The following is a 12,444-nucleotide window of genomic DNA, read 5'->3' as shown; positions in this document are numbered from 1 at the left end:
AAAATGCAGCATTCAAAAGAGCCGTGTCATAAAGAAATGTTAATCCACTCCTTTTGTGAGAATTGCTGTCACAGCCCACAAGGTAACAGATAGATGGCCTGTTCTAAGTCGGTACTCAAGATGGCGCTGCAACCGCAGTGTGACATCACATGATCTATGAATATTTTAACCTGTGTAACAAATATGAGTAGTGTGCACAGATCACAACATAAACAAATACCATGTGTAACGGGGATGAAATCAGAAGCACCTGTGCGTAAAGGACGCATCGCCAAGCTCTGAGGCCTGTCCCTTGTCGGCGAGCGTCTCTTCTTCCCTTTTCCTCTTTTCTTTTGAATTTTCTGAGATTGTCATTTAAATGTGCCTGACATTATGGAAACTCGTTTGTGCAGCCAAACTACCACTGCACCGGCTGCGCTTCGCCTTGCGCCGAGAGTAGACCAGGTTCGCGCTGGCGGGCTTTCAGCACACTTTTGGTGCAGCTTTTTGGCACGAAATTGTCACTGCACCAAGCTGAATCTGTGAAACTTCCCCCTGCTGCGCCACCACACCCATCTCAGGGCACCCCTGTCTACCAAATTGCCAAACTGATCGTGTGCCGTGTTGCACTGCATGAAACTTGCCACCATGAAAAAACCATGCCATGAAAATAGAGCCCCATAATTCCTTTCCAATACAATAATTTAATTTATACATGAATAATACCATTTGTTAAGCATGCATTGCATGCATCTCACCTTCACAAAGGTACTCATAAAATGAGGCAATTTATTGGAGGTAGTCTTTAGCAAAATCAGTCAGTCTGCAACGAGGGGTAAGGATCTCACACTGCATGTCGAAGTGTCCTTGAGCAAGATACTGAACCCCAAATTGCTCCTGATGAGTATATATATACATATACATATGTATATGTACATATACATATATATATATGGGTTGCTCCTTCTTTGTCGTCTTTCCTGGAAGAAGCACTTGTTTGTAGCCAATAGCATGGAGTTTCTCAAGCTGCAATGACAAAATTTTGTATTATCAGTTGAAAAAATGGAATAGCAACTACAAAACTAACAAAACACATTGATTAATGACAAAAATATGACATTACTGAGGACAGCATCCATACTAATGCCATTTAGGATGCTCTAACTTTGTGATGAGTTTCACTTTTGTATAAAAATGCATGTGCAAACAGGAACAGTTCATGAAGTGTAAGCAGAAACTAAACTTTTAGACAAATAGCAACAGTAAGGGTACAATATGTATCACATTTGTAGCACTTGTTTTTCGTTAAGATAACTAGAAACTGAAGCATCAACAATGACAGTTTCTAAATGTACTCAAAATAGAGAGAAACCTTTGTGATTCTATGACTGAATAGGTGAATGCTGTAAATGCATTTATAGTTGGCAGTGTATATATTTTACAAGCTGTAGTGGTATAAATGCAAGTCAATTTCTTTTATGACCTTTTTTGTTATGAACACAGAAATTACTGAGGACAGAACTGCAGTTAAATGCAATTTTAAAATCTGCACAAACCATGATGGTGGCTTCATCCTTGATGGATGCCACGTTGTGGTTCTTCTTACGGCAAACCACCCATTCTTCTCTCTTGTCATCAAACCTCTGAAGCTTCTTTTTAAGGCGCTGCTTCAGAGGCTGCTCTGTCTTGCAGTGAGGGCACACCTTCTGGTCTCATGTTATTGCATATCACATAATAACGTACTCTTTGGTGATGCTCCACGCTCGGCGGGAATACAGTAACTATTAGCTTAAACATAGTTGACTAACCGGTAAGCTAGCTGGAAAAAACTTACAAGATTTGGCTATTTTTTCCATCACAAGTTAGAAGATCGTTTTCATAGTCTTGCGTTTAATAAAGAAATCATTGTTAATGTGAACACCCAGCAGACACACATCTTACCTAGAGAAGGGTTAGCGGGGAAGGGCAGAATCTGCTTCCGACAGCGGGAAACAGATATATGTTTATGTTTCCTGCTTTCTCCTACAAAATAAAATAACCAAAAGACTTTTCTAATCATACAATGGCTGAATCCTGCAGCAAATAAGAGGAATAAAAACATCAGATCATAAATATGGGACAATATGATGCTGAATATCACTGGATTCTTAAATGTACAGGCTTGACATAACATTAAAAAAAGGGGGAAAAAAAGACCGCGTTAGATACGATTAAAAAAAAAGTTACCTCGATAGATATGAAAAATAAATGCGGACATTCTAGCTATATTGTATAGGGAAAAAAGCAGGAAGCAGATATTACAAATAACCATAAAAGAGTTTTCTAATCACAAAATGGCTGAATCCTGCAACAAAAAATAAGAGTAAAAGCATCAGATCATAAATATGAGACGATATGATGCCGAATATCACTGGATTATTAAATGTACAGGCTTGACATAACATTAAAAAAAAAGGGGGGAAAGGTTCAGAAATTAAATAAAATGAAACCCCTTCTGTGCGCCGTGGCGTTTGGCTGTCGTGCTTGTACGCACAAAATTAACTTCGAATTGAAATGCATTAGTTTGAAACTCGTTCTGAGTAGCACGAAAAAAATGAGGAAAATGTGCTGGCATGCACGAAACAATAGATAATTAACGTGACAGTATCACGATTTCCCGTGAGACTGGGTTGGACATACTGTCATACTGATAGTATATTATGAGATTTTGCTGTATAAATGAAGGTTAAACAAAAATGTCAGCATCAAAATGACAAAACTTGATGACAACTGACATGGTTATTTTTCAAACTCCCTTTTGGGGTTCATACAGGGTTTCTGAAGTTGTATGTTGTTTCTACGATAGTACAATTTTTTAGTGGTGAAAGTAATTATCTAAAGGTCTTATATCCATTTAAATACCGTTTTATTGACATGACATCATTTCTGCAATGCTATCTGCTGGTAATGTCAGCAACATGTTTAAATCAGATTTTCCATTATACAGTCACTAGTTTTGTTATAGAAATTATGCTTTTGATATGTTAAAGGGATAGTTCGGGTTTTTTGATATGAATCTGTATAGCATCCCCGTCAGCAGTGTCGTGCATCAACACTGACTTACCCCCGACAGTGTCCTATGCGCCGAGTTCTTGCCCTGTTTTGGTGCTGACAAAAGTAGTCCGGCAAGTTGTCTGGGGTCATGAAAATAAAGCCTTTTTCTTCTCAAAACAAATGTCAGGGTTCGTACACATTTTTCAAGGTAAAATTCAAGCACTTTTCAAGCACTTTTAAGGGTCATCTTTAAATTTTTTCAGCACCTTATCGCTGGGGTAAAATACATATCTACAGGAATATATACACTCATTTTTATTTTTTTTTCACTTTTTATCACAATTATGTACATTGTATTATGCTGTAAACATCTAAAATGATGTTTCATAATAGCAAAAAGTTTAGAAATTAAAGGAGAACACAAAGTTTTATCCAAAAAAATGGAAACCACTTGGCGTTCTCCAGGCACACCTGCACCGAGACAGAGAGACCTGAGAGCACCCTGTAATTTTCTTTTTTGATATAAATTTGTATGTTTCAAAATGCAGTGTTGGGAGTAACGCATTACAAAAGTAATGCAATTACTGTAATGCATTACTTTTTGCTGTAACGCAGTAATGTAAGGCATTACAAAAAAAATATTTTACTGGGTACAAATCCCAGACACAGCACAAGTTATTTAACGAAACATCTAGAGCGGTGCCACACTAACATTAAGCTAGTAACCAAAAGAAAGCAAACTGAGGATGAGAGTGGAGAAAAAACTAAGCAGCAAAATCATTCTCCCGTTCTGCGATGCTTGAACCTCAAGAAGTGAGGAGACTGTGGCAGAGTATGTTTTCGAAGATATGCTGCCACTTTCAACAGTGGATTCTCCGTCTTTTAGAAAAATTGTGAGCAAGATCCCCGTCCAGGCTAGCAATAACAAGGTAAGCTATCATTGCCTCAACAGGTTAGTGCTGCTGAGCTACTGACTATAATATATCAGCCAATAGAACAGTGACATAACGTCAATCTGTTTCACATCAGTCTGTATCCAGATAAAACATACAAAAACTTCATAAACATTAGCTAAAGGGCCTTACAATGTAGGCTAATCTTACTTTATTAGAAGTAAGTCATGAAAATGGGAGAAAAGTGAACATTTCCTTTTTACACTTAAAGCTCTTACGTATGTTAGTGCCTGGTGTGACGTTACAGAGACAAACTGAACAGTCAGTTTCTGACTATGACACTTTCAGCTCTGGTGCACCAAATTCCACCCTCTCTTCAGCCATCCTTCTCTATTGCTACCAGTCTGCATGTGTAACGACACACAGACAATCAGGCGCTAACCTAACGAGGTCACTTAACGTGATTAGTGGTGCGTTAATTATTATTTAGCGTGTTATGGTTTAGCTAACGTTAGCGGTTAACATAAAGTGTTAATGTGCAGTGTTGGCCTAAGTTACTCAAAAAGTCTTAACTTACATTTCTTGTGACTGGAGAGCGCAGACTCTCCCATTGCACACATCTGCAAATCTTATTGCAGACCTTGCATGACTGCACTCTTTGATTCGGTCCTTATCTTAACCATAGTTTGTAGTTATCATTTTCAAGCCAACGCTTGTAAAAACAACAGCCTCCCGGCATTTTGTCATCTCCTGCTGTCTCTCTTCGAAAGGGGCGGGGTCACACACAGACCGGCAGGTCGCGGAGAGGAGCAGAGAGGCTCAGCGAAGCCCAGGAGGAAACATCTCCACATACGGTTCTCTTACTGATTTTATTTCTCCTTGTAATAAGCAAACTATCCAGTCTGATCCCAATTTTGTGAAAGACAGAGTATATGACATTAGCATAGACATAACAGGGTTCTCCCCAGACGGTGGAACAGCGGCGCTGCTCCGCTATACCGCTCGGTCAGCGCCGCTATACTCCGCGCGTGACAGTGTCGAGCGTCCGTCCGTCCGCCGTCCCCCGGTTGACGGCTAGGAGCTCCCGGCTGACGGCGATGAGCGTCCGTCCGTCCCCCGGCTGACGGAGTTGATGACCGGCAGTCCGTACGTCCGTGTCTCCCCCCCCCGGACTGACGTTGACGAGCAGTCGCGCCCCCCCCCGGACAGACGGTGCGCCGCTATACTAAGAATTTCTGGGGAGAACCCTGCATAATGTCAAGCACTTTTAAGCACTTAAACTAAAATCCAAGCACTTTTCAGACCTTGAAAACACAACATTGAAATTCAAGCACTTTCACGGATTTCAAGCACCCGTACGAACCCTGAAATGTGTTCAAAAGAGTGATACATTTGCATCACAAAACCGTTGTCCACGAAATAGTCAGACCTCATAATCGCTTGGCGCTATTTTCTCTCGATTCATATCACCGCGTGCTGCCACCAGCTGACAGCCGCGCACGAATCCAACACTTTTTTCAGTTGTTTGGCAGTGTTTTACGTGCTTGGACCAACGACCACAGCGACGCGAGAGAGCTAGCGTGAGAGCTAGCTAACGATAAGTTTATAAGGCCGGCAGCAGCGCGCAGTGATCGAATCGAGAGAAAATAGCACCAAGCGATTATGAGGTCTGACTTTTTCGTAGACAACGGTTTTGTGATGCAAATGAATCACTCTTTTGAACACATTTGTTTTGAGAAGAAAAAGGCTTTATTTTCATGATCCCAGACAACTTGCCAGACTACTTTCATCAGCACCAAAACCGGGCAAGAACTCAGCGCACAGGACACTGTCGGGGGTAAGTCAGTGTTGATGCACGACACTCCTGACGGGGATGCCATACAGATTCAAATCAAAAAACACGAACTATCCCTCTACCAAAAATCGGACCAGATAGGATTTCTCATAGTCGAATTAAAGTACCCAGATTATTTGATTGATAGTCGCATTACTCCTGCATGTATACGTTTTATCAGATCGGATCGGATTTTGCGTTCTGTGCATGCGTGAGATTTTTCCCCGGGGCCGTGAGCCGGAAGTAGACGGACGGCGGCGGCAGCGTCTTTCCTCCGAAATCACCGCAAGAAAGAGCGCCATTGTGCATCTAGTTTGTGTAATTATCATGTACACCATTGAGAAATGTACAAAGATGTAGCTTCGTCTCGCTCTTCATCCGCCATCTTTCTTGAATGCCGAGGCAGCTGGTGACGTAGTGATGAGGTCAGCCGGAAGTGGCTCTGTTACCACTAGTTGAAATGGGTACAGCGCCACCTAGCGTACTGGGGTATGATATGCTCCGGCCCAGGGGCGGATTTAGTCATTTGGGGGCCCAAGACAAACCCAGTCATTGGGGCCCTACACATCCTCATACTGCACTGACAAAAGTTTTATTCTCACCTCAACACAAGGTCTTCAAAGCGGGCAGCAGCAAGTAGGTTCAGCCTGGATATTGTTGTATCTTGTGTTACTACTTAGTTGAGCTAGAGCAGGGATCACCAACACAGTGCCCACGGGCACCAGGTAGCCCCCAAGGACCACATGAGTAGCCCTCAGACCTGTTCTAAAAATGAAAATTTAATATTGATATTATCTGTTTCCCACCTTGTTAAGTCATTGTTGATACTTATTGTGAGAAATAATTAACGTGATCAGTGTCTTCACATAGATAAGTATCATTAATTATTAATAATCATATATAACTAAAGGCAAACTGAGCAAATTTGTTATTTCAGAAGAGTGTATCAAACTGGTAGCCCTTCGTATGACTCAGTACCCATGAAGTAGCTCTCAGTTTCAAAAAGGTTGGCGACCCCTGAGCTAGACAGCCCTTAGAAGAGACTGAATTCCAACACTATTAGAACGGCTGCAAGTCATTTTGGCCGCTAGATTTTAAACTCTATCATCTCTCATGTAAATACCCAACTGAGTGATGAAGGCATTCATTGTGTCATGATATTTAAAAAAAAAACAAAAAACGAAATAATACCAAAATATACATTTTAACAAGTTTAATGATACATTTATCAATATTCATATCATCGCACATAGTAATCCGTAATTATTGCATATATTTATACAAGATTTTAATAGAGAAAACTCAGAACAAGACAATTAACTATTAAAAGTAGCCTAACTTATTTGATTATGAAAAATTTTATTTCAACGCTTAATATATGATAAAATGAATAATAATAATCGAAAAAGCTGGAAACGAGTTGATCTAAAACAAAAAAAGAGCTGTTGTGATCACTGGTCACAGTCTGCAGATTACCTCTACTCTCCTCACAGTTACCACACACTGGCTTGTGGCATTTCAAGTGTCCGACGTTTGGTTCCGTTTGCAGCTCTTTTGGACCGGCACTGCCTCCGTGTCCGCTGCTGCTGCTGCTGCCACCTTGTGCCGACTGTCGCGGCCGCTTTCCCCTCCATGTATTCTGGCCTCAGCTCCTCCGCCAGCTGCTGCAGGACTTTCCTCCGGCTCTCCTGCTGCTGGTGCTCCTTGAATAAGATGCGGGCATTGATCCCAGCCAGGTCGAGGATGTTATAGAAGACCGCCACTGGCCATCTTCCGTACCGCCTTTGACGCAGTACGCCCTCGCCATCTGGTCCAGGTCGTCCACGCCGTACTTTGTGTTTTTGGAGTAAATCACAGACTCTGGTTTTGCCTTCACCCCACTAAAGCTGCCCACACCTGTGTGCACGTTGCACAGGATGCAGACATTCTTCCTCGGCTTTCCCTGGTACACAGTCAGAGTCGCAACTCACAACAGCTCCGCTTGCTGTTTCACGGAGGGGTAACTCCTGTTTTTGTTTGCCCATGGTGCCAACCAAGCTATATAATACAACTATTTAATAATTAACTTACAAGTAAATTTGCAAAGAAGCGCAGCTGGAGACCGCTAACAAAGTTAGAGACAAGAAACAATGAAAGCAGCAAACCGCGAGAAATGATGTGTGGTCAATATGACCACTTACGGCTGAAATAGGTAAATCATATCATATTTTCTTTGCGTTTTGTGTAATTTATATAAAAACTCTTCTAAATTCAAATACAGACACTTTTAGGAAAAGTAAAGTAAGTTAACAGCAGTACTGCATTTTTTCATTCAACAAAGTTATTGCACATATAAACATATACGTTCTAGTGATAAAATCCTTCTTGAGGATTATTATCTGACAAGTGAATCATCTCAATGCTTTTACTGTAATTGATAAGAACATTAATCAATATTTAATATAGTTTACCGTTTTGACCGTTTTAATACTCACATCTTTATGATGAAAAGAGTCACTCGTGTCACTCTCCACTTCATCTCCTCCTCAGCTGACACTGACAGCATCTTCTGGCTCTTGCTGTTGTGGAGAAGTTGTTGTTTTTAAATTAATACAATTTCCTCATTGTATGCGTTACATTTTGTCCCGAGTAACACATTCACATCACAACCCTCTCCCCAATTTGTTTCAACTTTCCCCTCTGTCATCATTATATCAGAAAAACAGACACTATATTAATGAGTATATTATTTGTTTATTTGCATTATCATTTAAGCACAATTCAATTCAAAGCTTCAAGCCCTGGTGTCATTACAATCACTCTGCCTGTTTTACATTCATTGTCCACTTGATGGCACAGTAGAGCAAATGAAGCACCATGAAGCTTTGGCCCATGTGTGAACCAATTGGATGGAAAGCTTCAATGCTTCATGAAGCTTCATCTCGCCATCACTAGTAATTTTGATAAAAAACTGTTTACTTTCCTCTCGCCTTCTCCTCTCCGCTCCACTAGCGTAACTCCGCTTCGTTTTTCTCAATTCAAAACTGCGCCAACTAGTTTGTTTTGCTACTGTCTTCCTGAATCAAGCCTGCACATGCGCAGTAACATGGAATAGTCCATTGCATGAGAAGGGAGGGGGGAGCAGTCGAAACAATCATGATAGATTAAGCATTTTTATGTATTTTTAAGCGCGTGAATTAAGACTAAAACAATAGTAATTGCTTTCAATCGAAGACAACTTTATTAAATCAGTTTTTATGAGATAATGAGTTTAAGAGATTATGAGTTTATGAGTTTGGGGGCCCCTGGAAATCTCGGAGCCCTAGGCAATTGCCTGTGTTTGCAATACTAGTGCATTGCCCGTAGGAAGCATGTACTTCTATAGAAAAGTGGGAGGTTAAGTAGCTTTTTCATGGATGGCCAAATGAGGCTGTGTTTGAAGGTGGGACGTCAGGGATATAATTGGCTGTTTTTGACTACTTTTGATTATACCATTATATGTCACCTTAAAAACTATTTACCTTGCCTTACTTGGTGTAATTATTTTTAGCACAACCTCACATGTGTGACTGTACAGTTATTTTTTCATTTTAAGGTACTATATTAACACTATGGACCTAAAATCACAAAATAACATAAAATCAGAGTAGAAAAAGTTAGTTTTTTTACTGTGAAAACCACAAATATGTTTAATGGACCAATTGCATTAGTTATAATGCAGATATAAATTGTTGTTTGCTAAATTGGTGCATAAGTTTTTGAAATTTGCAAAGCTATGTTTATCTATTTACATTTAAATGCAGGCAATGCCTCAGGCTCAGGGCTCAGCTCATTCCTGCCTGTTCCACATTCAGCTGTCTCCTCCTTGGTTTGCCTCACAACACAACTCCACTACTCACTAAACACACTACACAACACACTAACTATACACTCCAAACACGCTATATGTCACAAATCTCTCAACTCTCAAAACTCGCTATCTCTGTCGCTGTCTCCAACACATCACTGCTGCTGTCAATCATCCGCCGATGTCCCTCCCACATCTTCCTGTTCCTCAACAACCAAACTTGCTGCTTGACTTTCATGACAAAAGCACATTTTTACTGTTTCTTTCTGCACCAGACATAAAGCAAACGTAATGGCAATGTTCGCGAAAAAGCGCGTTGGACATTATTTACCCTAAATCCGGTTTTGGACGTGCCGGTGCGCCCGCTCCGTCAACTCCACTGCATGAAAAGTGGGATTTTCGTCAGTATGCGGCACTGTAGATTGACGTGGAATTTCAGGTTTGCGGCTGCACGTGGCAATTTGCAGGCAACACTGAAAACTGCCGTGAATTGTCGGAAATTGACGTGGGCCTTGCTTGGCAGTTGTCCCCCCATGACCCCCCTCCCCCTGATTCTAGGGGAGGCTTTAACATGTAAATGAAAATGCTGTGAGCTATACAAGTGCAAATCAGGGTAGCAGGGGGAGTTTTACCCCAGGTGATCTTTTTCTAAAAGGTGTTAACTTCATTTTAAGAAAATCTCTGGTATAAATAGATGAGGCTCAGTATTGCCTAATTATAGACCCTTATATTTTAGCTTGAATGGATTTATTTAATGAAAGTATGCTAGATTAATTACTGTGTATGTCATTAGCAATGGCCAATGTTATGTAAAAAAGATTATTTATTCTTTTCTCTCTCTCTCTCTCCTGGGAACAAGTTAAAGATAAAACGCCAGTTGTTAAGAAGTTAAAATTTGCATGAAATATTTTGAGATAACCAAGATATTAAAATATATATATAAAAAAAGGCATTTCTATAATTTCATGGGTTCTGAATGTTTTAAAAGCAGTTGAAAAGTAATTCTTATTGCGTGTGAGAGTTCATGACCTTTAAGAGTTTTTACACTTCCGGGTTGACCGGAGCGTGAGTGACGACGAAGAAGGAGCGGAGAGTTAATGGCGTCGAGCAGCTAACAGTGGACTGTGTGTGTCGTCAGTGTCGTGTTTTATCACTAACAGACTGTGAACTGTTGTCGGACGACGTGCTGTGAGTTGGACTCTCCATCGCAGTCGAAGTGTTTGTGTTTTATTGGACACGAAGCAAGTTCGGCTAAGCTAGCTAGTAGGAACTAAGCTAGCTAGCAGGCGCTAGGCTAGCAGCCCGGCCATTGTCGAGAGGAGGCCTGCGCGGACGGGAGAAGCTTTGCCGGGTCGCCACGAAGAATGTTGCCGACGGACGGAGCTTCGCTGCCGCAGAGGGACACGGAGGTTTATCGCTGCGGGCATTTTGTTTTCACAGACTAACCTCTCCTCATAACAAGGCCGCGACCTCCTGTTAGCTCGGAGCCACGTCTGCAAGTCCAGATTTACACGATGCCGATAATGACGCCATTGTGTGTAAGTAACTGTTACTGTTTTCTCCCTCGTTTAATTTTACTGTGACTTACGTTTATTTATTCATACCAGTCTTTTTAATTGTTTTCCAGCTGCCTGTAAGACATTACGAGACAGTACGCAGGACAACAAACAACCAGATCTTGCATCGCAGGCGGAGGCTGTGAGGAGTTCAGCTCGGAGTCGATCGAGGACAAAGAGGGTAAGATTTATTAGATTGGATCCGTCTTTGGTCAATGTGACTATTATTCTATTAAATAATAAATGTGTTGTATCCATACGCAGTGCATCGCGCAGTACTGATCGTCTTTATTGATTGTTTTTACAGCTGCTGGAAGCGAGCCAGAGTGCTAGGTGAGGATGAGGTGGACCTTTCCAAGTGCGCCGCCATGGACCTGATGTCTGAGGAGGAAGACGGCACAAGATGGCGGGTGTCTGGATGAATTGTGCGACCTCCGTCCCATACTTGCCAACATTGGGTTGTGAAAAATAGGGAGATTTTTTTCATCGGTGTATCGGCCCAAGTAACAAGGTTCCTTCGCCAGGTGTGCGATTTATTTGTCATAATTTCTTGCCTTGTATTTTAAACCACACATGTCCAAAATTCTTAGAACAGCGTTTCCCCTAATTTTTTTTATAGCAGCTGTGCTCTGAGTTGATAACCTAGCAACACTAGGGGGGTCTGGGGGCATGCCCCCCCGGAAAAAAATTTGAAAAATGACCCTTTAAATCTCACCTACTCGTGAGATTTTTGAAAAGAAAATCAATTTCAGAATCAGAATCTAAGACATGAGACAAAATAGTGTAGAAGCTGACATTGCTGCTTGAAAATATGTTCACATCCTGAGCATTTCAGAAGTCAGTGAGCCACATGCCATGGAAGCTATTGAGAAATAATTCATAATATTTATCATCATAATTCATCATAATTTCTGCATATTAATATTCATATTAAATAGAGGAAGCACTAAAATACAATAACAATAGGTGTCTTACTCGTCCAGTTTACTGGTACAATCTGCAGCTGGTCTGGAGTCACTGGGTCACATGACATGAAAGATATTCTAAAAAACAGCAGTTATTTTGTATTAATTTATTTATGCTAAGTAATTTAATGACGGTCCCTAAATCAGTCTCAGTGATTCAGCGCGAGGCTCTGAGAGGTGAGCTGACCGTCCTCCTGCTGCTGACACTGGGAGAACCTCAGTAAAGTCTCAGCTGGACCCGATAGCCACAGAATATCCAAACTGAAACTAACTTCACCCCGGTTCGATGAGTCGCCTGTTGCAGCCTTTGAATAGGATGACGAGGATTTCAGTCACTCAACTTCAACGGTACAAATAG

This window comes from Sparus aurata, chromosome 24 (assembly GCF_900880675.1).
Source record: "Sparus aurata chromosome 24, fSpaAur1.1, whole genome shotgun sequence".
Lineage (NCBI taxonomy): Eukaryota > Metazoa > Chordata > Actinopteri > Spariformes > Sparidae > Sparus > Sparus aurata.
This window is presented reverse-complemented; position numbering follows the sequence as displayed.